This window comes from Marmota monax, unplaced genomic scaffold (assembly GCF_021218885.2).
Source record: "Marmota monax isolate L192 unplaced genomic scaffold, Marmota_monax_Labrador192_F-V1.1 WCK01_AAM20220418_F8-fsc00048, whole genome shotgun sequence".
NCBI classification, from domain to species: Eukaryota; Metazoa; Chordata; class Mammalia; order Rodentia; family Sciuridae; genus Marmota; species Marmota monax.
The window spans coordinates 8503298-8529066 of NW_026694895.1; the positions used below are offsets into that span (position 1 = coordinate 8503298).

Below are 25769 nucleotides of genomic sequence, written 5' to 3' on the forward strand. Positions count from 1 at the left end.
TTCCATCCTAACATGCAATACCTTTTCCTGCAAGAAAAGTGCTTACTCAGCGTCAATCATAATGTAAGCACATCAGACACAGACACAAGCACTTGAAGTTCAAGATCATAAAGCTCTCTTTAATAGGAAAAAATCTAATTCAATGGTTAAATGCCAATCAGGATGAGAAAAATAGGCAGGAGCTGAAAGTACAATTTGTTTAGAAATCTACTGCAACTCCTTCAGGGGTGCATTACTACTGAAGGGCTGTCAGAAGCAGAATATAAGCAACTTAGCACCGTTAACTCAGAGGTGAGGAGAATGAATCCTATTTAAGTGAACACATATAGAATACCACAAAAATTTGTAAGAATTGCATGTTAAATGGGTTTTGGAAAACTTTCCCAGTCTAAAAGTACATGCAAATGAATTTGGATAATGAAAACAAATCAGGAAGCAGAATAATCAGAAGCGCATTTTCTCCAACAATTACAAGTCACACACACAAAAATGATCAAATATCTCCTACACAAGTCATGAAATTTTGGACTCATGACTGATCCATTCATCCTGAGAAAACATTTAGCCTTTAGTAAAGGGCATCATCTCCTGGGCCAAAAGCAGATGGTGAGCTTTACCATTTGACCTTTTCATCTGCCTTCTTCTGAGCCACCACTTCCCTCTGCATTACAAAAAAGAGAAAAGATCAGAGATCCGCTCTCATTCACCAAGTCAGGAATTCTCCTCCTATCTACAATATGTCTTGCCCCAAACTTTTTTTCCAAACAAGGAGAAAAAAAAAAAAAAAATATATATATATATATATATATATATATATATATATATATATATATATACACACATACATATACACACACATACATATATTTATGTATATACATATATATACAATGTTGTATATATCACCCAAGGTAGAGGTAATGGGGAAAAAGAAGATAATCTGGAAAAGACTAGTCATGCTTGGGAAGAGAGAAGGGATATGCCTCCATTTAAGGGGAAGGAAAACATCTCATGTTTCATATTTCTCCAGCCCACAATGGTTCTTCTTCTGTAGTACATAAGAAAAGGGGCCATCAAAGACAGGCTCATACAATGTGGTCCTACCAGCAGCCACAGATTGAACCAGGTTGATATCTGTGCCCAGCTGGATCAATGAGCTCTCTCCCCCAGGACTATTGAATCTGGGACTGGAGAAAGCACAAATCAGTCCTTGGTAGTGGCCTAAACTATGAGATGTAGACAAGCTAGGAGCATTGGAGCCCATCATTCCCACCTCATTTGCACCTGATCTTCACTAAGCAAGAATAAAACCAGCAAGCTGAGAGGCAAAAAAAGAGATGGGTAATTTAATGTTGGTATCTGCTGTTCAGCCTTAGTCCTATTTATCAGTCTCTCCCTTCAATTATTCTACAGCTAATAACCTAAGGCAGAGGTGGCATAGTCTCTTATCTCAAAAAAAATTCCCCTTTGCTAATCACACAGAATGCAAAGATCAATCCTTAGAGTCCATGGAGAGTAAGGTAAGGGCAAGAAAGACACATTCTACCCCATGCATGAAATAATCCTTTAAATAAATTTTCCTAAGCTAATTTGAGTTGGATGTAGGCTGCTTATAAACAAGAATCTAAATACTTGATAAGAAAAATAAAGTTTATGCCTTGGTACCTTCAAATGTAATCAGACTTAGAGGGACAACTGGTTTGAGAAGGAGTGACCTTGGTGACATTTGGCCATCTGAGTAAATGCAACCCCTTTGTCTTGCTGGTGGTGGTGTTCTTTCAGAACTGATTAATCATATGTATGACATACACATGTAGACTTTCATTTTAACACCAGAGGGTCAATTAGTGTCTCCTCTCCCTAAGTCAATGCAGACTTGAGACAATGAGATTATTGAGAGTAACAAGCTCAGAGATAGTTTAAAAGCTTATAATTTTCTAAAACTATATAAAATATTTTGATAAGGCATATAAAATACTAATGTTTATGTGACAAGAATAGTCAGAAGACCAGACCTTGTGAAAACAATTAGAATTAACACTTGAAGACAGATTTAATTCCTATCATATCAACATAACTATCTACTTTAGTGTAAGGTAATGTCACCAAACAATGGATGATGATACTAACCAGTCTAAGTGTTTAGAGAGAGAATGCTGAGATCATGAGAGTTTCCTTGGTCATATCTTGGTAGATGAGAATCTTCTAATAGCCTGCCATATTAGAAATGCTCTGAAGCATTCAATATAACTTTGAAAAGATTAAGCCATTTAACAAAAACAAGTTTTGTTACACAGAAATTAAGTTAATTATGTATGTTTTAATTAAATAAATTCTAGTTTTCTTGATAACTGTGGTTCAATGGCTATGCCATAACACCCCAAGTATCCTAGACTTCTGAGTCCTTGGTTCCTCAAATCTCCTATGTGCCCTAATTTTCAGGGTTCAAGAACTGCCAAGGCAAGAACATGTGCCCATCATGAGTGTACACAGAATTTTCAGCTAGCCCTGCCATTATATAAGCCAATACTGTCAAGGTTAGCTTCTTCTCCAGATTTTCTGGGTCATTAATATTCTTGAACTTCTATTCAAGCTTAAAGCTAATTAGCATTTTCAAAAAGTAAAAAGGTCAACCATACTCCCAAACCCCTTATACCACAAAGTAGCGAGAAAAGGTGAGCCCAGGGAGCTGAGGGATTCACCTTGTGGTTTTCCAACAACAGGTGCGTTCTGTAACACAAAGTGGATAAAGCTACCATAAAAAAGCTGCTGTAGCCCTGCCTCGTGGCTTGTTCCACCAGGTGTTGATGCTCTGGGCCTCTATCTTAAATGCTTTTGCCTTTCTCTCTTACAATGCTAAGAAAATGGCCTATGAAAGTGACCTGAGCTACCAGGGACAACCTCTACAGCCACCTTGCTCATCGTGCCATCTCTTACCCTCCTTGTCCACCAGAATTCTGCCACAGAATTCTGCGCAAGATGCAGGCAAAGGTATATCTGGGAGAAGAGATAGGCAGGACCTTTTGTTTGCATCTTTCTAACAGAGCCCTCATCCCTAGTTACATCATTCACATCACACTTCAGCACAGAACTCTCTTAAAATACAGCAAAATACTCCACAAAATTCAAATGTGGTTTTCTAAGGGGAATTTAAGCCCTCAGCTCAGAAGGCCAACCCCCCCTATGAGGCTCCTCATAAAGCAACAATCTTCATCACAAGCCCCTCCACTTTCATCATCATCTGTGGAGTGCTGCAAAATTATGATTTACAAGCAGAAGAGCCAGAGACAAGAGCCTTAAAAAGGTTTCAAGGTGGAAAAAAATTTTTAATGAACATATTTAGGTTGTTATGAGCCAAGTTCAAAATTCAAGTCACATATGAACAATTTTTTCAGGGGGAGGAGTAACCTGATGTTCGAATTAATTTGCTTCTCATTTTGAAGTAATTCATCTTTAAAGTTTCTGTGAAAATTCTACGGAGTTGCCCAGAAAATGGCACCGACCATCTGTAAGTAAAAACAAAAGCTCTCCATAGTATATATCACAGGTTCAAAGCACTTTGGCATCGGCAGATTGAACACGTTATTAAAAGAATTTAACTGCAAGAAGAGCTACCATAATTACACAGCAGCTGGTCTAATGTTGACAAAACAACTTTTAAAGGCTTTCAGAAGCCTTAAAGGCTAATCAATTAAAAAGGCATGAATAGTAATGTGGCTCCTATCCTCAGCACTGCAAGTGACGTCTCCTCCAAGTACAGCGAGGTTTCCATTTTGGAACAATCATTTCTTACATCCTACAATTAAGGCGAACATGTGAATAAATTCCAAGTTGTGTCTAGGTGAGATGGTTATACTTAAAATAAAATAACTCCATAAAACTCAATTATAAACGTTGAACTTAATGAGCATTTCCACACTAGCAAAGTTATTATTGAAATGCCAACAGCTCATGCCAGAATTGGGGCTTACTTTACCAAGAACAGGCAAAGAAACATTTTGGATTAATGTCTACATTAGCTAACAATATGCTGGAGGCACACCGAATGAACGAATGAGTGTGGGATGAGCCTGTGAATGCATTCCAGGAACAGTGACAATCCTCCTGAGAATTAGGATTGCCCAAGTGGTCTCCTGTGGAATGGCCTCCTTGGCCAGACTAGCACACATTTCCTTCAAGCTCCAGCCAAAAGTCCCTTCTCCTACAAGAAGCTTTCTCCAGACTTCCCACAAGGCTTTAGTCTTATTTTCTTTCTGAATCCCTTACAATCAGAGAATCAGAAAGAACTTTACATGTCACTGTATCCAGTTCCCTTAGGACCTGACAAACTTTTTCTAGAAATGCTAGATAATAATATTTTGAGCTTTGTGGTTCATGCAATGTCCATCACAAACACTCACCTGCACCATCGTGGGGCCAAAGCAGCGGTGTACAATATTTAAACAAATGGGCATGGCCGTGTCCTAATAAAATTTTATTCACAAAAGTAGGTGGCCAGCAGATTTGGGATGACCCCTGCTCTCAAGCATGAGTCCCCCTCTTTCCTAGTCAGTATGCAGAGTCTCTTTGAATACCTCCTCACAGCAGCCTATTTTCTGAAGCTTTCCCTTCTATTGACGGAAAGGAACCTCCTCTAATATGCAGCGAGTCACATCTTCATATCCTACACTCTGTCCTCTCCTAAATCATTCTCCCTCCCCAGAGTATCCTGCATAAATAGGTCATCAAAAACAACTTCTCTAATTAAAGAAAAATACTTCCAGTTTTGCCTTTGGGAGCCCCAGAGAGAAGTCTTCCACCTCTTCCACCTAACAACCCTTTATGCATCTGAAGACAACTACCAGATATGGCATTTACTGTCTGCTGTGTTCATTGGGGATCCATCTCGTCGCATGTCTTATTGTTGGTTTTCTTCTTCATTGTACATACTTTTTTCCTCCCCATTTGGATGGCAAGTGAAGCATAGTCCCTGGCACATAAGCTTCATTTAGTTTGATGAGTAAGAGTGGCAGAATGACCACAGAAATATCAATCAACACTTCTTTTTAAACACCTTCCTCAAGGAATGCTATTGGGATGGCTGGATACAGGAGGTAGACAGCTCATCACAGTAGTGGCATGACTGCCCCCTCAGACCTACACCTGATTAAGAGGCAGAGACCTCCTTTCTCTATCTTCTTCCATCCACCATGACCCTGGAGTATATAGTTTTGTTGGTACATTCATTGTTCTATTTGGGCATTCTGAGATGGGATCCACTGTGTGTCCTGGTCACATGCCCAACCCTTCACTGGCTCACAGTGACCTTATCTAGTCATGTTAACATCCTGTGCTATTTATCGCTCTCCTTAATAATCCCCATCCTACAGCAAGGCTACACCTTCTGTATCTCTGTGAAGGCACCTGGTCAGCCGTCAGTCATCCATCCTAAGTTTTAAAAAACAATAAACAACTGAAATAATAAGTGTGCCTTGTGAACAGGCAATCCTCCTCAAGGAACGAAATAAGGTCCTTTGTCAAGAAACAAGTAAAATGAGTATCTCTCAATGTTACCTCTAAAATTTACTCCCCAGAATTATTCTCTTTCTAAGTCAGTATATTAAAAAAAACAGACCACTTTTTAATATCTCTGTGAGAAAGGGGTCTTTAAGACCATAACAATGACCTCATCTCTTTTAACATCAGGCTACCTTTTTTATATTCCTTCTCCCCACATTCCAACTTCACACCAATTTCTCCATCCCAGGTAACACCTATGGGACTCCACAGGTGCTGATGAAGGATTTTACCAAACCCTATATGATATCCAGTTGCTGGAAATAACCAAGGGCACCACATCCTGACAGGAAAGATCTGCTTATGGGTGCTCAGGGTAGCAGAGAGGAAGCAGCAGGGGCAGTGTGGGTATCTGCTAACCTGGTACACAGGACCATCAAAGGTGCACTGTCATTTTAGGTTGTGCTGTCTCTAATGGGTAGGGGATACCTCCACTACTTAAATTTAAATTAAAATGAAGTTTTAAATCCAGTTCCTCAACTGCAATAGCTACATTTCAAGTATTCAGTAACAAAGGTGGCTAGTGCTTACTATATTGGTCATTGCAATATATAGACTATATCTGTCCCAAAGAATAGAATAGAAAGTTCTACAGGATGGTGCAAGAGGGTCCACAGGTTCTTTCTCTATCCCTATGCCATACACTGATTGTAGCTCTCTGACCAGCACCTATAAGAGTCAACTGATAGGAGATCAACTGTCAAATCCTGCTGGAGTTTACTCTGTACCTCCTTGAAACCCTAAAGAAATATGGGGATGTGGAATCTTATATCTGGTCATTCCAAACAATGACCCTCCACATTGCTTTATTTATTTTTTGCTTTGTTTTGTTTGAGTTCCTTAAGGAAAGTGAGCAAAGAAACACCTAAATTGCCCTTACCACCCCCAGGGAGGTTCACCAAAGTCCTTAGCTTTTGCTTTCTGAGAAATTGTTACACAGCACAGAAAAAGACTTGGTTCTCATGTAGATTTAGTAAAAAGTAGAGAAAAAGAGAAAACAAGAAGCAAAGTTTCTGTATTTTTTCTGAAGTCAGTATCCTTTGTATTATTTTATGGCACTAATTTTTTTCTTTATCACTTTGCATCCAAAAAAAAAGAATGTAGAATTTTTTTTCTGTTTTTAAAAATTTGACTCCAAAATTTCAAGCAAAGTGTTAAAATATTTATGTGCCTTATATTTGTCACCAGGCAAGTAGAGTTATTCAATAATCTGCCTCTAGGTAACATACCATATATTTTTTTTCAGGTTTACTAAAATTGCCATCTCTCTAAAATCTAAGAACAAGAGAAAGTTGCTAATAAATTTAAAATTTTCCACATACTTGCTTTGGAGAACATGAAATTATGAGAGGAACTACATTCAAATTCCAGGCTGCTTTGTGAAAGATGAGATGACCTCCTGATAGTCTATAAAGCCTGTGAAACATCTGTTTTGATAACACATGTACTTAAAATTCCCCACATGTCAGTTTCAAGTTTCTACAAAATATAAGGCAGAACCAGCTGCAAAAATAAGAAGGAAAGGCTGTTAGCAAAGTGTTGGGAAATGTTAAGGATTTTAATAGGACCCAAGTTTCTTTACTATTTGCATATCAGGAGCCTAGGAAATTGGCCCAGCAGAGACTCCATTTCATACCCCTTCCACTCGTGATAAAAGTCTACCATGACATTGGTATGTTTTCCCTTCCTACCTTCCTACCAAGGGGCTGCAGTGTGTTTAATTCTAGTACCTCATCACCAAAATGTCTTCTCATTCTGTCTGTCCCTCCAAATCCTAACCATCTGCAAGGACCAGTTCTAGTCCCCCATTTTCCTTGAAGGTCTTCATCTCTTCTAGTCTACAAATTCCTACTTCCTTCTGTGCTCTAATGAGGAACCATATTCAATTGTTCTCATCTCTTTCTGACATAAAGATCTGACCTCACTCTTGTTGATTTACCCATTGCATGGCTTTTACAGAGATTAACTGAGCTCCCAAAACTGCACCTTCAGCCCAGCTCTGCCTCCTAAACTCATATTCATAGTTCACAACTGCCTAATCCATATCTCCATCTGAAAACCTAATAGGCACCCCAAAGTTATGATATCCAAAGCTTGTCTGATCCTCCTCCAAATCTGCTCCTCTTTAGTCACTGCATCTCAGTACATAAATAGAAGCTTCACCTTGAGTGATCAGACCCCTAAACCTTGGAATCATGGTTGACACTGTTTTCTTATTCATCCTACATCCTGTACTTCAGAAAACTGTATCTCCTCTACACTTTCCAAACATTCAAAGAATATCTTTTACACCAACTCGATTGCAGCCACCTAGACTTAAGCCAACATCATCTGAATTGTTGCAATAGTAGCCTCCCTACTTCCAACCTTACCCACCTAATATTTATTTTCATACTAGCTAGTGATCTTTTAAATCATGCATTTAATCAGGGCATTCCTCAGTGCTAAGTCTTCCAAAGCTCCTGAACTCACTCAAAGAAACAGAGAGAGAGAGAGAAGCACTGCAGGATGGACAGACCTTCCACTGCTCTCCCTCTGGTTTACTCTGCTCCTGCCAGTGGTCTCCTTGGCATGATGCTACCATAGCACCTTTGCATATCTGCCCAGAAGTTTCTTTCCACAGAAATGACCAGAACTCTCTCCCTCACTGGGTTCAGGTATTCATCCTGTGTCACCTTCATAAGGCAGTTTTCTATCGTCACCATATTTAAAGGTACCCGCTGACTCCCACCCATCCCTAATACTTCCTCTCCTGCTTATCATTTTAGTGTCTCCCTAGCACCTATTACCATTTGACATGCTGTATATTTTCAATTTGTTTCTTTATTTTCTGCCTCTACCCTTCTAGATATCATTCTGTCATTTCCCATCCTTTTTATGAAGACAAGGATTTTTGTAAGTTTCGTCCTCTGATTTCTCCCCACGGATTTTTGCTTATTTTATTTCTACCTGGAATGATGATTGGCACAAGTTGGCCCTCAAATACTTAGAGATACAAGGAGAGAAGTCAATTCCAAGTTCCTTGATGGATGGAAAGCATGTCCTACACATCCTCTTTGTATCCCTGGGTAAGGCCCAGAAAAAAGTGCTTGTTGCCTGATTATTGCTATTTGCATTGCAGAATACAAAACAGTGGTCATTTACATTGATGGAAAGGTTAAATACAGACTGTGTTGATGCAGTATTCAAAGATGTAGATTTTTTTTTAATTTTAAAGCTACTCAAACTTATAATATGGGTTCATGTGTGAAGAATCTCAAAATCACCTATGAGTCAGTTTCTTAAATGCTGCCAGAAAAATTATACAAATACCTGCTCAAAAGAAATATGGGAAAGAATATCTCAGTATTGTTAATTTTAAAATAAAATTAAAGCAAATGAGGTGAATTTCAATGCCATGTCAAGTTCCAAAACAAGAAATTTAAATTCTTTTGCCATTAGATTATTAAAATAGGCAGGTGATTTTACAAATCAACTCCACTTTGCCAAGAATTGATGATGATGACGACTTAGTTAAATGGTAAGGAAACTGGGGAAATCAGGGGAATGCAACAGAGAGACAAGGAACATGTCCTTTCCCCTATCCCAAAGGAGAAAGGTGTTATCTGTGATATTGACTGAATGTCACCCCCCGACCATTCATATATTCAAACTCTAAATCCCAATGTGATAGTATTTGGAGATGGGGCCTTAGGTAAGTAATTAGGGCCTGAGGGTGGGGTCCTCATGAATGGAATTAGTGCCCTTAGAAGAAGAGACATTAAAAAAAAAAAACTTGCTTCTCTCTTTTTCTCTGCCTTGTGAGTATACCATAAGTACATGGCCCTTTGCAGCCCTTGCTGACACCAGACCTGCCAGCACCTTCATCTCAGACTCTCCAGCCTCCAGAACTATGAGCAATAAATGTCATTATTTGAGGCACCTGTCTACAGTGATTTGTTATATACCAGCCTAAACTAACTAAGACACTCTGTCATCGCCTAAACAACTAGTCTTCAACAATAGAGGCTTACTGGTCACTAAGCTTGACAAATGGCTGGGGAAACCTCAATCTTTCTATACATCCTGAGTGTTGCCTATAAAACATCAGTGATTAAGTACAACCAAACGCAAACTAAATTCTTTTCCACATAAGATGGCTTGAAGGTTATGCAGAAGGCCTTACGGAAATCTTTCATCCATGAAATGATTGAACATTCCAGAGTGCAAATGCTGTAACATGTGGAAACAAACCCTACCAAGTGGGTTTGCAAAGGGCCATGTACTTATGGTACAGCACTTATGTTCCTTCCCATAAAGAACGTCCTAGTCCCATGTGAGAGGCCTCAGGTCTCTTCCAAAGCTCATGGAGCTGCTGCTGTTCAAAAATCGATCACATGCATCTGTATGAGGTTGTGAAATCTATACCAAAGTTTCCGTGTATAATTCCTTTAACTTTGTGCATCTTTAAAAATAAGAAAATAAACGTTAGATGCTAATTAGCATTAGCTTGTGAGTTAACAAGAATTTTACTTTTAACGTAGCCAGGTAATGGTCACATTATTGGCATGAAAGTGAGGATAATTATAAAAAGCACTGCTCATTAACTAATTTCTTCTTTTACTCAGCAAACACTGATTGAATAGGAAGAGTCTGCTCATCAAATATCTACCAAGCATCTACCCTGTCCCAGAGCCTGTGATGGGTGTTCAAATAAAGCATCATTTATATGTTTAAGGAATAGAAAAAGTAGCTTCTGAAAATAGAGGCATAAATTCAAAAACTGGCACATAGTGCAACATGGAATCTTCTCCAAGACAACCCAAGGAAGCTAAGGAACCATGAGGTCTCAGAATCAAGTCAATATTATAACATCTTTTATCACTTGAGAAAAACATAGTTATCAATTATTCATCAAATTTCACAATGCAACTTGGAATTTTAAAGTATATTTAATTAAATGGATACAACTAATTCCCAGTTTTTTGACTGCTTTAAATAGTATATTAATTTAGCTTTGTTTTTATAGAATTTGTTTTTATTAGCATTTATTAATTATACATGGGATTTGGTGTGATTTTTCCATACATGCACACAGTATACACTGATCCAATTCAATCTCCCTTTCTCCAACCCACTCCTTACAAACACACACCCTTCCCAATCTCTAGTCATCATTATTCTCCTTTCAGATCAGCTGTTTTAGCTTCTACATGAGAGAATATGTGGTATTTGCTTTCTGTAGGGGACTTATGTAACTTAACCCAATGTTCCATCCATTCAGTTGCAAAGGACCGGATTTCCTTCTCTTTTATGACTGAATAATACTCCATTTGTTTATATAACACATTATTTATATCCATTCATTTGCTGACAGACACCTAGGCTGATTCCATGTCTTAGATATTGTGAATAATGCTACATTAAACATAGGTGTGTAGGTCTCGATTTGGTTTCATTTTCTTTGAACATATACCCAGAAGTGGGATAACTAGACCATATGGGAGATCTATTTTTATTTTTTAAAAATAAGGTCAGAAAAAACAAACAGGAATATTAACATTCATCAAAGGTAAGACTGATTCATATTCAAATTGCAACAAAGATCCTTAAAAATTTTAAATAAGGGAAAAGGATAGATAACCAATATTTGAGAAAATGCAACATGTAAACTTAATTATAAAAAGGAAATCAATAACAGATTTTAGCTTTTGTGTGCTAACATTATCTAACAAATTATTCCTTTAAAAACATTTAAAGGAAACCTCACAGCCTACATACCTATTAGAATACACCTGCTCTGGGTTACCTGTAGATTAACTGTTGAGATTTAGATCACTCTAATTCCAGAGAATTCACAAAATGTAATGATAAAATATGAAAGAGTCAGTGTGAATCCTTCTGCCCAGTGGATTACAGATGAACCACCCACAGTCACCCGCCCCAACACTCCTGAAAGATGAGCTATTTCAGTTGATGGAGGCATCATCTAGAACTAGCCCCACTCTGCCTTGGGCATCCATATCTGCCTCCCTTCTCCCATCCATACCTGCAAAACACCCCAGCTTTCACCTGCTGCTCACCAAGGCATGCGTGGATCTGGAACAAGTCAAATGAAATGTCCAAGATTTGCATTGGTGTGACACACATTTGTATATATTCACTATTCATCTTTAGGTTGCAGCTCTGTGATTAATTGCACTACTTTCCTCAGAAAAGCCTCTGTCAGATTAAAATTTGCATCTTTTATAAATTTTTATTTTCTAGAATATTATCTTCTCTATTAATATAAATATTTCAGTAATTTAGTTTACGGTATTTGTGTATGTGCATGTGTGTACATGTGTGTGCACACCTGCACTTGGGAAATTCATTACTTGTATTTTGACTGCCCATGACTTAATCTAGTCTAAAATGTAAAAGTATACAGGAAATGCATAGTTTGCAGCTTTGCACTCTCATCCTACATTTCTCTTAAAGTAGAAGCAGGGGTTTTCCGACAGTACATTTTTGATCAAAAGGTTCACACACAACACAAACTCTTCTAGGTAAGAGGCTAAGAAGCTAGTTAGGAAAAAAACAGAAAGAGAGACAAACTCTGTAACTGTAGATTCATGGACTTTAAAACCAGAAGGACCAAGGGGCTGAGGTTGTGGCTCAGTGGTAGAGTGCTTGCCTAGCATGTGTGAGGCACTGGATTTGATTCTCAGCACCACATATAAAAAAAATGAATAAAATAAAGGTCCATCAACATCTTAAAAAATATTAAAAGCAGAAGGACCTCAGACATCAGCAAGTCCAGGGTGTTATGTCGAGCCCTCATAATGAGCATCAGTGTAGGATAGGTTTGGAATTCACTGATTATATTTCTTTCAGACATATGGAGAGGACATTAATTTACTAAAAGTTCTGGAAAGTCCTGCAGTTTAAAAAATGCAAACACTATTTAACCCATTGCTTCCCAAGCATACTTATCTTTTTGTTTATTTGTTTTAAATGAGATTTGTTGAAAGATAATTCACACTCAATAAAAAAATCACACTTTTAAAGTATACAATTCAATGGTTTTTAGTATACTCACAGAGAAGTACCACAATCTAATTTTGGAACATTTTTATCACCCAAAACAGAAGCTCCATACCTACCATTGTACATTTCCTCTCCCTGGCACCAGCAACTGGATCTCTCCTTCAAATCCTGCTCAGGCAGTGCTGAACTTGTACAGTCATTTTGCAAATGAGAAAACTGAAGTTCAAAGAAATTAACTGGCTTAGCCAAAAATCCTACAACTAATTGGCAAATAGGGTTATATGAGTTTAGATAAAAGTGAGAAATAAGCAAAAATACCAGAATCTTTCCTTTCTCCCCACATCTCACCAGGTAGAAGTTGCTATCTCTGTGTCTCCGTCTCAGTGTTTTTGCTTGGACTCACATTCCCTCAACTTTTTCTTGCTTACTTAATCCGTATATTATTCAGCTTGAATTCATTTATTAATGAGCATGCTGTTTCCTCCGGGAAGACTTGACACTAATCTCCTCCACTGGAGTTGAGACAATGACTTGCCAGGAGAATGGCTTTAATGGTGGAAGTAGCAGGAACTGGATTCCCTTGATAGGAGTGGAATCAGTCAAGAGCAGGAAGTTTTCTTAAATTGATAATAAAGTAGATGATGCCTTCCCTATTCTAAGTCCTTCAGCTCCTTCTTTTTTTTTTTTTTTTAGCAGTGCCACCAGGCAGAGCCCCTGGCTCCTTGCCCCTTACACATGGTGCCTTTCTGCTACTCATCTGCAGTGAGGCTTTTTTTTTATTGATTTTTTAAAAAAATAAATGACAGCAGAATGTATTACAATTCTGATTATACACAGACAGCACAAGTTTTCATTCTCTGGTTGTATATAAAATATGTTGACACCAATTTATGTCTTCATACATGTACTTTGGATAAAGATGTTTATCACATTCCACCATCTTTGCTAATCCCCTGCCCCCTCCTTTTCCCTCCCACCCCTCTGCCCTATCTAGAATTCATCTCTTCCTCCCATGCTCCCCCTCCCTATCCCAATATGAGTCAGCCTCCTTATATCAGAGAAAACATCCGGCATTTGCTTTTTTGGGATTGGCTAACTTCACTTAGCATTATCTTCTCCAACGCCATCCATTTACCTGCAAATGCCATGATTTTGTTCTCTTTTAATGCTGAGTAAAATTCCATTGTGTATATATACCACATTTTTTTAATCCATTCATCCACTGAAGGGCATCTAGGTTGGTTCCATAGTTTAGCTATTGTGAATTGTGCCACTATAAACATTGATGTGGCTGTGGCTCCTTCTTCTCTGCACCCTTTCCCCTTCCATTTTCCATGTTCAATCAGTACACTGCTCTCAAATCCACAAGAAAATGTCTGCACTGCCCAGGAGTTAGAGAAAATAAGTTTGCACGCTTGCCTGAAATGTCTTGTAGATGTTCTAGCATGCTACATTCCTTTAATTTACATGGCCTAGCTGAAAACTGCCCCTTCTAGCTAGGGTCTCTCCTATGTCACTCCCAAACTAAGAAGAAAGTACCATTACAGACAGTACATTTCTTTAAAATGTCATTCCATACCATTAAATGAAATGCACTTCACTTAAAATTTGAGCCTCTGAATAGCCTTTGTGATAAAATCTGTCATACCATGTTGGTTTTCATTTGCCTGGTTTGCTTATACCAAAATCATAACAACAACAACAATAATAAAATAACAACACTAGCAACAGGAGGAGTTGAACCTTGTATCATTCCTCAGAACTCGGTGGAGTTGATGCCCATCTAACAACATCTCACCTAGTGCTCCCTAAATCAACACTTTGAGTCAGTTGGATGGGATTCCAACCCATGGCAATGGACAGGAAGAACATTGGTCATTAGAAATTAAACAAATCTAACCTAGTCTGGTCCTCTGTTTAAAAAGTACCAGCCCTTTGGGCATTTTTCCCATCTATTAATAGGAAGCCATATGGGAGATGGTTCATGAAAAGTTTTGCAATAGCATAGAAGGACCATGTGCATCTTTATCTACATATAGCAAGTTTAATATATTTCCCTCTATTTTATTCTATTAAAATAAGGATCCAACACAATACATTCTATATGCATAACTCAGCAGCCATCACGTGACCTAGGGAAAGTACAGCAATAAGAAAGTTGTAAAGAAATGATACAGGAATAATTAAATCTAAATGATGGAAAGGGGAATGATTATTTTCTTCCTTGAACTTTTAATAGAAATTGCCTATACACTTATAGAAGCACTGTCCTGCTTAGTATAAAGATGTGAGGCTGCCAGATTTTTATTTCTACCTGTGAAGATGTCTATGTCATTGGCCACTCAGGACTTAGTATCTGCTTCATACCACCCTCAATACCTAGGAGGAATTCCTAGGGCACAAAGGCAGAGAAGGTCCCAAGGAGGACCTTCACAACTTGTGGTGTTTATTTGTTCTTCAAGGATATCCAGAGACCAAAATTAGGTGTCAATGGTCACACAGTACAAAACCTACCCTTTCCATCTAAACCAGTCCTTTGTGATTGCCCCTGGATCTTCATAGTTTTTCTCTATGAACACTGTCATGCTATGCAATGTATTTATTGAGAGTTCACACTGTGTAAGATAACAAGCTCATGTCCAACATCCCAGAGAAATAAGTCATTATATAAATAAGAAGCAAGATCGTATAAAAAGAATATGTCAGTACAAAATACATGTATAAGTAAAAGAGTAAAATTTACTCTGATGGGGAAATTGGGAGAAAAGGCTTCTTTGAGGAGATTGCATTGAATGATACCTTGAAGGATAAAAAGGTTTGTAACCTGGGAAATAATGGATGGAAGGCCACTCCTGACTGAGGACACAGCTGACTGTGAGAGAGTCAGGACTGTGGCAGAAGTTTCTGTGAACTCACTCAGTTGGGTGATTGGGAATCTGAATTAAAAGAATTTGATAAAAGAAAAATTTTCTATGAAGTTATACATAAAAGAAAATCCATGTATTTCTAATACCATTCCTTTGATCTTCTATGGAAAGCTACTACATAAATGCAAAATATTACTTCTATTAAAGTCAGTATTTTTAAGTGGCAACATTTTTAGAACACTTGAAAGTGGATTTTTTTTCTCTCCAAGATAGAAAAATTCTAAGAAATTAAGTAAATTCCACATGAATAATCAAGTCAAAGAACAGAGAATGTCTCTATATAATGAGAAAAGAACAAATTCCAGGGAAATGCTAGATCTCTTAAATTATTTAGTACAGATCTTATGCTCCTTAGAAGCCAAGAATTCTTGTATGTTTAACTTTGTTTGGTCTATATATCCAAATTATGCTACATTTTCAGTTAATCAAAACCATTTTATTAGATCAGCAGTAATGGCAATTTTGATGGTAGAGGATAGGAAAGGTAGCAGAATACAACAGTTACTAATAGGGCATTATGTAAAAATGTGGATGTGTAACCGATGTGATTCTGCAATCTGTATTTGGGGTAAAATTGGGAGTTCATAACCAACTTGAATCTAATGTATGAAATATGATATGTCAAGAGCTTTATAATGTTTTGAACAACCAATAAAAAAAAATTTAAAAAAAAAATATATATGTTGGTTCCTACTCATCTGGGGATTGAAAGTTTAATTAGTGCAGCCCCTTGATTTTATAGTAAAAGCAAATGATGCCCAACCAGTGGGTGAGCAACTGGCTAAAGGTCAGCCGACCACTTAAACTGGAGGAAACTAAATAACTTGCCCAAGATCACACAGATTGCAATTGGTAGAGTCAGAATTACAACAGAGGAGATCCTAGACCCCCTCACCTTTACTGCCTACCTGCCATGGAAAATTAACACAATCTCCCATAAGCAGGTAGAATGCTATAGATGAAAAGCCATGCAAATTAAAAGTGGAGGATAATAAATGCTATGATTATAAGTGTAAACAAGTGTATACATTGCCTAAATTGCTTCAATGGCATAAAGGAACAAGTATTTCTAAATGTCTAGGGTGAAAATCTAAATAATGTGCACACTTGCTAATTTATTATATTATTTGCTACTGAAAAAGACAAAAAAATGAAATGACAAAAATGCAGTCTTCATTTCTTTTGCTTTTTCAGGGCATTAAGATATCCAGTATATTTTTTTAAAAATTCACCTCAAACTTACTACTCAAACACATTAATTGCATTGTTATTCAATAATTTGGAATAATTAAAGATACTTCTTTTGATAAGTAGCAATCATGACTTCAAAGCAGGGGGGCAGAAATAGTTGAACAGTCTTAGATATAAGAATTCTTGACAGGTATGCTGGTGCACATCTGTCATCCCAGCAGCTCAGGAGGCTGAGGCAGGAGGTTCACAAGTTCAAAGCCAGTCTCAACAACTTAGCAAGACCCTAAGCAAATTAGTGAGACCTTGTATCAAAATAAAAAGATAAAAGGGCCAGGGATGTGGCTCAGTGGTTAAGCATCCCTGGGTTCATTCCCCAGTACCAAAAAAGAATTCTTATATCCATAGCTTCTAAAAGTTCTATCAAAGATAAAGATTTTACACCCAATATCCATTTTGCCTAACAACCCATCACACTGTAATTATCCATACATACAAATAAACTTTTTTCAAGCTCTTGAATTTCACTCTGCATCCTCTTAGCAAAAGAAAGCCAGGACGACCGGGTGGGACTGCAGGACACAAGATGGTGAAATTACATAGTCCCTGAGCTAAGCACTTTCTAACTAATATCCCTTGTTTTCAAATAACAATAATTGTATTCTAGTTATAGTTATTGTTGTGTTTTTTTTTAATTTCCATGATAAAAAGCCCAAATTCACTCTATTTGTAACTGTGTACATTAGAATTTGACTTCTGGTATCTGTCTAAGTCTTTTGTTGTAGCAACCTGATAAGGGTAAAATGTCAATGTGATGGAGATTAAATGTCCTAGAAACCAGTTACTACTATGATCCCTAATTGGCAGACTAAGAGAAAAACTAAAATTACCTGATGGGACACCATGTTTGGTGCTTCTCTGAGGAATGATTCTCGAAACTGGGCACCTCCCTTTGGTGAGCCCTGGAAGCTTTACCTATGAAGTTGTTATAAGATACTTTGGCACCTGCTGGCATGAGTCTTCTAAGCTAGATGCCCCCACCTCTGTCCAGTGTGGATCTATTCCTCACTCCTGAACTGTGCTATGTGAACCATTCAAGGCCTCTTTCCAAGAGGAACAACTGCTCCATAACCTTTTGGTTTAGTTAGCCTTTGGGTTGGTCCAATGTAGTCTTAGAATCAGGTTAACTGAACTTAAAAAGATCCTCTCTAGGTAGTAGGATCCTGTCCCTTAAGCCTTTGTGTTTCCAAGCTAGAGTTCTTATCTTTACATTCTGTCATCAGATAACAACTACTTCCCCCAGGTCCTCACTCACAACCTTGACACTAACTTGATCATTGGAGTGTTCTTATCCGATTCCTTCATGTCTGTCTTTCTGGAGAAATGACACAAGAGTTTAATGATAGAGAATACACACCAGATATTATATAAGAACAAGATAAGCACTTTGTTCTTCTGCTAAGATTCTTTCTGACAAGACCAGGTAAATTATTTTGATCATAGCTCCTTATCAATTTGGTGTCATAGAAAAATATACAAGGATCCTAGATCCCTTGTGGGGATCAAGTGTTAATATCTGTCTTAATCTCTTCAGGCTACCCTACAAAATACTTTAGACTGGGTCATTCACAAACAACAGAAATTTATTGCTTACAGTTCTGGAGGCCAGGAAGTCCAAGAACACGGTGCCAACAGACTTGTGTCGGGTGGGGGCTCTTACTCTCTGCCTCTTAGATGGAGCCTTGTTGCTTCATCCTCACATGGCAGAGGGGGCATGAAGCTTCCTTCAACCTCCTTTATAAGGGCACTAATTCCACTCATGAGGGTTGTGCCCGAAAGGTCACATTTCTCTACACTATCACATTAGGTATTAACTTTAACATATGAATGGGAGGGCACCAATACTCAGATTGTAGAAATGTTTAATTATTAATTTTTAATAGTTTTGGATATAAAATGCTGCCTTGCAAAGACTCCAGTTCACCAAACCTAACTGGGATCACCCACAGTGAGGAAAAAAGATGAACCCAAGCCAAGGACTCAGAGGTAAAATCCAGAGTCAAGGAAAATACTAACACCAAAACACAGAAACAAAATGAAGTTAAGAGAGGGATGCGAGTGACAGGAACTGGAACAAAAGTTGGGAATAAGCTGGTAGATCCTAGATGACCACCATAAACGAGTTTAATGGCCCAGGGTAATATGACACAGGAATGTCAGGAAAACCTACAGGAACAAGGATAAACTGAGTGAATCTTAGGACCTCAGAGGGTACAATGAGCCAGAAGCACTCTTCTTATTTCAAATTTTTGTGCATCTATGAGAGTTTTCAGTCCTTTCATTCAATTCAGAACATTCAACAGTGTTTACTGGTAGACTTCACTGTACCAGGCACCAAGGTACTGTTGACAGTGCCCCGTCCTCAAGACACCTCAGTTCTAGATAGGAATCAGCGATGCTTCCATAACTCGGTTCTTCACAGCTTAATAGTTATGGCAAAAAAAAAAAAAAAAAATGGAATCCCTTTAGATTTCCCAGTTCTCACTATCTACAAAAGCAATGGTGTTCACACTTCTCCATAATTCCAAATGTTTTTTTTTTTTTTTTTTTTTTAAAACAAACACTTCAATATACTGCCTTCTAGAGAAAGAAAATTCAAGGGGAAAAATAACAGGGAAAAATTTTAACTACAGATTTTCAGGAGACAGAAATGATCATCATCAAATAAGCTTTTCTTTATGGTAAGATCACACTACATCTTGAGTTAGAAAAATAAACCTATATTTCATAACATTTTTTATCATAAAAGCAATACATACGCAATATATTAGAAAATCTGGATAATACTGAAGTAAAAAAAAAGACAACAAAATTACCTGCAATACATAATAGCCAGAGATATTCACTGTTAGTATTTTGATGTATTTCTCTCCATACAGACAAATGAACAGAAACAGTGGATTTATATAAACTTAACTATATATTTTTATGTATCACATAAATACAGAGTTGTATACCCTACTCTTAACATTGACTTGAATGTGGTGGGCAATTTTTTTTTTTAAAGAACTGAGATACTAGCCAGTTATGTTAGCCACTGATGAGAACAGAATTTAAAACCACCTCCTGGAAGTGTGCTTGGGGATTGCTTTTTCCAAGTGCACTTATCTTCAATCTTCCACTTTGACTTTAATCTTCTATTATTTTTCTTTCCATTTAGGTGGTCTTTCAAGTTATTCTCCTAGTTCAACTTTAGCAGCTTGGTTTTTACTTACCATAAGAACTGCCTATTGTTGTGTGAGCGGATCAATATAATCAATAAGTCATACATAGGTTATAGATTATAGGAATAAGGTAAGATAACAAGGATAAGCAACAGTAGGACATAAGTTCATAGATAATTTCATCAGGAATGTAACTGTGAGACATAGGATATGGAACAGTGAAAGGTGATAAGTCAGTATGCCAATATAGTTATAGATAAATATAGGCTGATAGGTTATTATAGATATAGACAAGGTTAAATCAAACATAGTTGTGAACAATTGTATTAGCTTGATCAGTAGTAAAATGATAAGTAAATGAGATAACTGCAAGGATCAAATAAGTCCCTAGTACTAGGACAGCAGGAACAGAGTCACTGTGGCTATATGAGCATGGCCGTAGGGACTCCATCTTAGTTGTTCTAGACTCTATCCCAGTTTTTCTGCTACTGCTCCTGTGAAGAGGGAACTGCATGACCCATTTCTGAGAAAGAGAAACGAAAGCTGTCTTCTCTTTAAAAATTGTTTTTCTATACTTTGTATCCCACAGAATGTACCCAACTCAGGATATAGTGGTGGTCCTAGTGAGCTACATCCTGGGTCTTAGTACATTTATGGGTCTATATGACTTTAAAATAGATTATCTTCCCTGCTCAGCTGAAACTCAGGATATGGTTGTCTGACACTTGTTCGGACCTAGATGCGATTAAGCTAACTGCTTTTTTTTAGCCACTGTAACTTGCTTGCTTGCATGACGCTGAGAAAAGTCCCTGAGTTGATGTTGTCAAGACACAGGCCAGGAAAGGGCTGGTCTCTACAGGGGGGAGACAGCCCCTGGCCAGGTAAATAAAGCTCTCTTTTGTTTGAATTCAGATTTAGAGTGTTTCTGAGGCAGCTCGCCATAACACCTATTATCTATAAACATTTGTACAAGTGTTAAATAAGATGATCTCCAAACTACCTCCTGGAAGAGCCTATTTGTCCACTCAGAAGCACCTATTGATCTACACTTTTGTTCCTTGGCCAGCTTCCCATTCATAACAAAAGACTGTGAATACAGGGGGAACTGGGACTCAGTTACTTCATTAGGCTTCCTGAAAGATTAAAAAATTACATGTTCTACAACACTTAACAACAAACGCACGTTCCTCCATTAGCTCTAATACATTATTCTTCCTTTCTCTAATATAAATCATTATTTGTTACTATCCATTTGCTTTGAATACTAATCTCCCAATCATGTGGATCTGGTTCGATGGTCCCGGGGTCTTTCCTGAAACCCTTTCCTTGACAGGTACCCCATAGGACATCAGCCAGTGTTCCATAAATGCCCCCTAAAACTGTCACACACCAAGTTTCCTCAACATACTTGGACAAAGGCCATACAGTCTTGGTGATTTATTTGTATCTAGTGTGCTGATTAGGTCTGGAGTACCCTAAGCACTTCTTGATATATTATCTCCAGTGTGTGTACTGCTTGAGAAAGCCTTACTACAGGAATATTACTCAGCAAAAATAGAAGCAAAGAATTCATTTATACTCTATTTTATCACTTCTTATCTCTGAGTGTGTGTTAGGTGTGATGAAAGCCAACTGCTTCCACAATCCTGATTTCCCAGTATTTGTCTTTCACTATTGTTTTAGAAATATATTGTAAAGATTCATCTTTGGCTACTTCATGTCTAGTGTGCACAGGATCTATCACCCTTTATGGGCTCAATTTAGTAACATAACCCTTCAAATATTTTTCTTTCCTGTATTTTTCCCCCTATTTAATGTTTTAAAGAACTTGAGTACAAGGCCTTCATTTTTCTTATCATAGGTGGTTTCCCATAAGAGAATTTATATATTCCCAATTTCTAATGAGCAATTCGGCTTTTTAAGTATTTCTTTCCAGCCCTCTTCCCTGCTCCAAGTGTCAGCACTGAATTCCCTTTTAGGGAATGATTAGGCACTTGATGTCTTTCTTTGGAGTCCTCTCTATCCATTAGAACACTGAACTAAATTAAATTGAAATGTATATCATTCAACACTATATGCTCCAATCTGTGTTATATCTGTTATGTACTCAGTGAATACTTCATGAATGAATGTGATATCAACAACTAAAAATCATGGTCCACTTATAAGGTGTTATGTCCCATGCTAAGCACGCATTACATCATCAGATCTCGAGTGTATGTAAACTCGTGTAACCCCAGCATATAGAACAGAGCAGTACAAACTAGGAAATCACTAAATATTTGTTGCATAAGTAAACTGAACAATTGCATAAGGTAGGTGCATTATTCGTGTGCTACACGTAAGAAACTGAAAACACAGAGGTTCATTTTCTGAAGTTCCATAGCATGTTTTAAGCCATAACTTGAAACCAAAGCCCAAATACTTAACCAAGACATTACTAGTAAATTCAACACCTACCCACATTAATGCAAACAAAATTAACACCATTCATCTTAATAAATATTATGCAATGCCACAAATAAATAATGTGAGCAATAATTTTCCAAGAAAAGATTCGCAATTTCTGGGCTTTTATAAATAATCAGATAGGCAGATATCTCTAAGTTTCTAATTGCTACCTATGCAAGTGAAAATATGATTTCTCTTTAACCAATGTCTTCTCCTACATTTGTACACTAGTTAATAAGGATTCCAGGACTTTTTCTTTAGAGGTTTAAGTCATCTGTTTTGTCAATTCTTTTTCAAATAAAAATAGCCCTAATGAAATAATCATTTAAGACTTCATTGTTAATTGTCTATAGAATTTATGAGGAATTTCTGCTTATAAAGTAGAAAATTTACATATTTCTGGAACATTCTTGCCACGATTGGTCACTTGATTTTCCTGAAACCCTACCACTAGGACATCCTACTTCAGAGTTATGATGACTTGTATCTTTAACAACTTACTAATAAAAATAATAAAATGAAAGGGTGGTTCCTTAAAATCATTATTAACTCTCTCTTTAAATCTTTATCAGCCCACAACTTAGTGGGAGCTAAGTGATATTTAGCAGACAGCAGAGCCTTTCAGGGGTGGTACATTATGGTCCCTGAAGCTGTGGATTGAATAGTAAAATGAGATGTAGAATTAGAAGTGGGCAAACACCAAAGATGTCACCCAGCATTAAGGAAAAAAAAGGAGGGAAGGGGAGAAGGAATAAGGAAGACGGGAGGGAAGGATTTAGGGGCAACTTGGATTTGAACTCTGCCATTCACCTTGGAAAACTCAACCTCTGAGAACCTCAGTTGTTCCATCTATAAAATGGGGGTGATGTAAACTGTACAGTATAATACAATACATGGTATGGTGTTTTACTTGGCATTACTTGCCTAGAATCAGTCCAATTTATGCATTCTCTGCTATAAACATTCACCTTACAAAGACAATCGACAAATTCAAAAAATAGCCCCACGAACTGTGTCTACCTTTTTTGGTCTGGAAGCATTTCTGATATTTTTAACCCAAGAAACCAATGTTCAATTTTCAGCAGGTTTTATGTATCTATGAGCTCAAAAAGCTTACTGTTTGCTCTCAAGACTAGAGTGCAGTAAACCTCTGTTTCAACAAGGAAGCCTCTTTTAAGTCTTGTTTCATTCTGGTGGCTTTGGTTGAGGTGGAAACTAAAATTGAAAACAGATAGATGTTTTACATTTAAATGGGTTTAACATAAATGTGCATTAAGCCATTTCATGGACGATTGCACAAATATCTTTTGCAAACTTGGTACACGTGAGCACATATACAGTAACCATTCATGTCTTCCAGAGAAATAAGGTGCAGATGTGAAATTTTAAACAGCTACTTGGAGTTCCTTTCACTGGAAAGAAAATGTAATGGCTTTAAGGGAATTGCTCTAATAATATCGTGGCATCTGCAATGGCTGGCCAGAGCAGAGCAGAACAGAGTGTATGTCACTGTAAGTCAATTTAACAAGAAATAAGCTTCCCCCTAGAGAATCTAAACTCCCTTGCCTCCCACAAAGAAAATTGAATTTTGGAGGTCACACCTTGGGTAGGTTACCGAAGGGAGAAGCTTAACATTGTTTTTGTCATGTGCTCTGGGAGGTCAATGCTGTTCCACCAACAAGTCACTATCAAAGATCTATTTCCACCTCCCCAATGCCCTGAAATTAAAACAAGTCTCTGGAGTACATTAGGATGGCAAGTGATTGTGACACTAAACATACCTGGGACCACGCAAGATACAATCGTGTCCAAATATCAAGTTTGAATCACGCAGTAAAGAGTAGGTGCTATGGGGGTTAAGGGTCTGGAGGGGTTGCTGGCCGAAGTGGTGAGACTGCAGTGGGGGGTCAGAATGAGTTAGATGGAAAATAGAGAGTTTTATGTTGAAATTGATGGCTTGGTCAAATATGAATCACCGAACTGCTGTTACCAAGAGAAAACCGATCACCAAGTGAAGCCCAGACGAAGTCCCTACTTTAGGTGGACAGTCTCCGCCCAGGATCCTAGGAGTGGGTTGTCCAAGGGCCTAGCACCCTTTCACAGCAACTGGGAGGTGGCCCAGCACAGTGCACCTCCTTGCAGCCGGCTTCTCTCCAACCCACTAACACCACCCCCTGCAGCAACATGTGGGGTGCTGCCACTCCGCTAGCTACCGGGGAACTCTCTCCAGCTGGAGTTCCTGGTGTATGCACGCTTGGCCCCGAGAAGGTACTGAATTACTCCTGGAGAAGATTCCTCCAGCCTTGAACTTGCAGCTCCTAACGTTTCTATCCCACCCCACCGCGCTCCAGCACAAAACACAGGCACACACACGCCCCTCTAGACACACGCGCAGCGCTTTCTGCCCACTCCGAAGGAAAGCATGAGAGCTGGGTGTAGAGGCCGTCACCACAGCTCCGCTGGCCTTGGGGCGGGGGTGAAGGCTGTCCTAGCGCTAGGTAGTTCCAGCGACTGAGCCCACTCCCAGGCTTGGCCCAGGCCAGGCATCAGCTGGGGATCCGCTACCACCAAAAGCGTATCCTTTTGTGCTCCTCGGGGAAGCCCGTCTCTACTCACCCGGGCTGCGCGCGGATTCCGGGCGCCAGCGGCAGCCAGCTGCCCCATCCCACGAACACTGCGGCGCCCCCAGAGAGTGCAATGCGGAGCCCCGCCAGCGCGCGGCCGGAGCCCGGGAGCGCAGGGAGGGAGCGAGGGAGGGAGGGAGGGAGGGAGGGAGGAGGGAAGGAGAGATCGCGGCGGGGAGGGACAGGGGGCGGGGGCCGACGGGGGGCGCGAGTGCCACTCCCACTCGCGCCCTGCACTCGCGGGCGCCGGCTGCTGCAGCCGGCCAGCCCGGCCTCTCGGGTCGTGGAGCCAATCAGTGCGCGCAGGAGGAGCCGAGCCCTCCGCGGTGCGCGCTCATTGGTCTGGCGCGCGCGACCCAACTCTGGGAGAGTCAGCCTAAGCGCCAAGTCTGTAAACTCCCCGCCAGCAGGAGACCTCGGTCCCGCGCAGGTGGGGCGCCCCGGCGCCGCTCTCTGGCAGACTGGGTGAACGGAAAAGGTGGGGGATTTGGGACCTGCCCGGGAAGCCTGTTCACAGTGAGCGTCCAGAGCAAGCAGTGTTTGCTCAGGTTGCAGATTCCTTCCTGTGCGCGACACCCGCTCCCCAGTGCCTCTCCCTGAGCCGCCCAACTCACCCTGCCCAGCAGCTGCGGGTCGGGAAGCCTGGCAAAACCGAAGGGACCAAGCCAAATCTCACGCTCTACCCTTCCCCTTCGAGACACCCGCTGAACTTGAGCTGGAACTGTAGAGCAAGTGGAGTTCCAAACGCCAGGGCGTGCAGAAGCTGCTTGACATTTACAATTGAGGACCCA

General features: G+C 39.1%; 1 protein-coding gene across 1 annotated transcript in view; it reads right to left on the reverse strand.

Moving 5' to 3' along the window:
* Positions 1 to 25104, reverse strand: part of Lypd6 (LY6/PLAUR domain containing 6) — a 138915-nt gene extending 113811 nt beyond the window's left edge. Inside the window, exon 1 of the mRNA XM_046426981.2 lies at positions 24971 to 25104. The gene's annotated coding sequence lies outside the window, so the exon portion shown is untranslated. The remainder of the gene's footprint in view (positions 1 to 24970) is intronic.
* Positions 25105 to 25769: the final 665 nt, after the last annotated feature.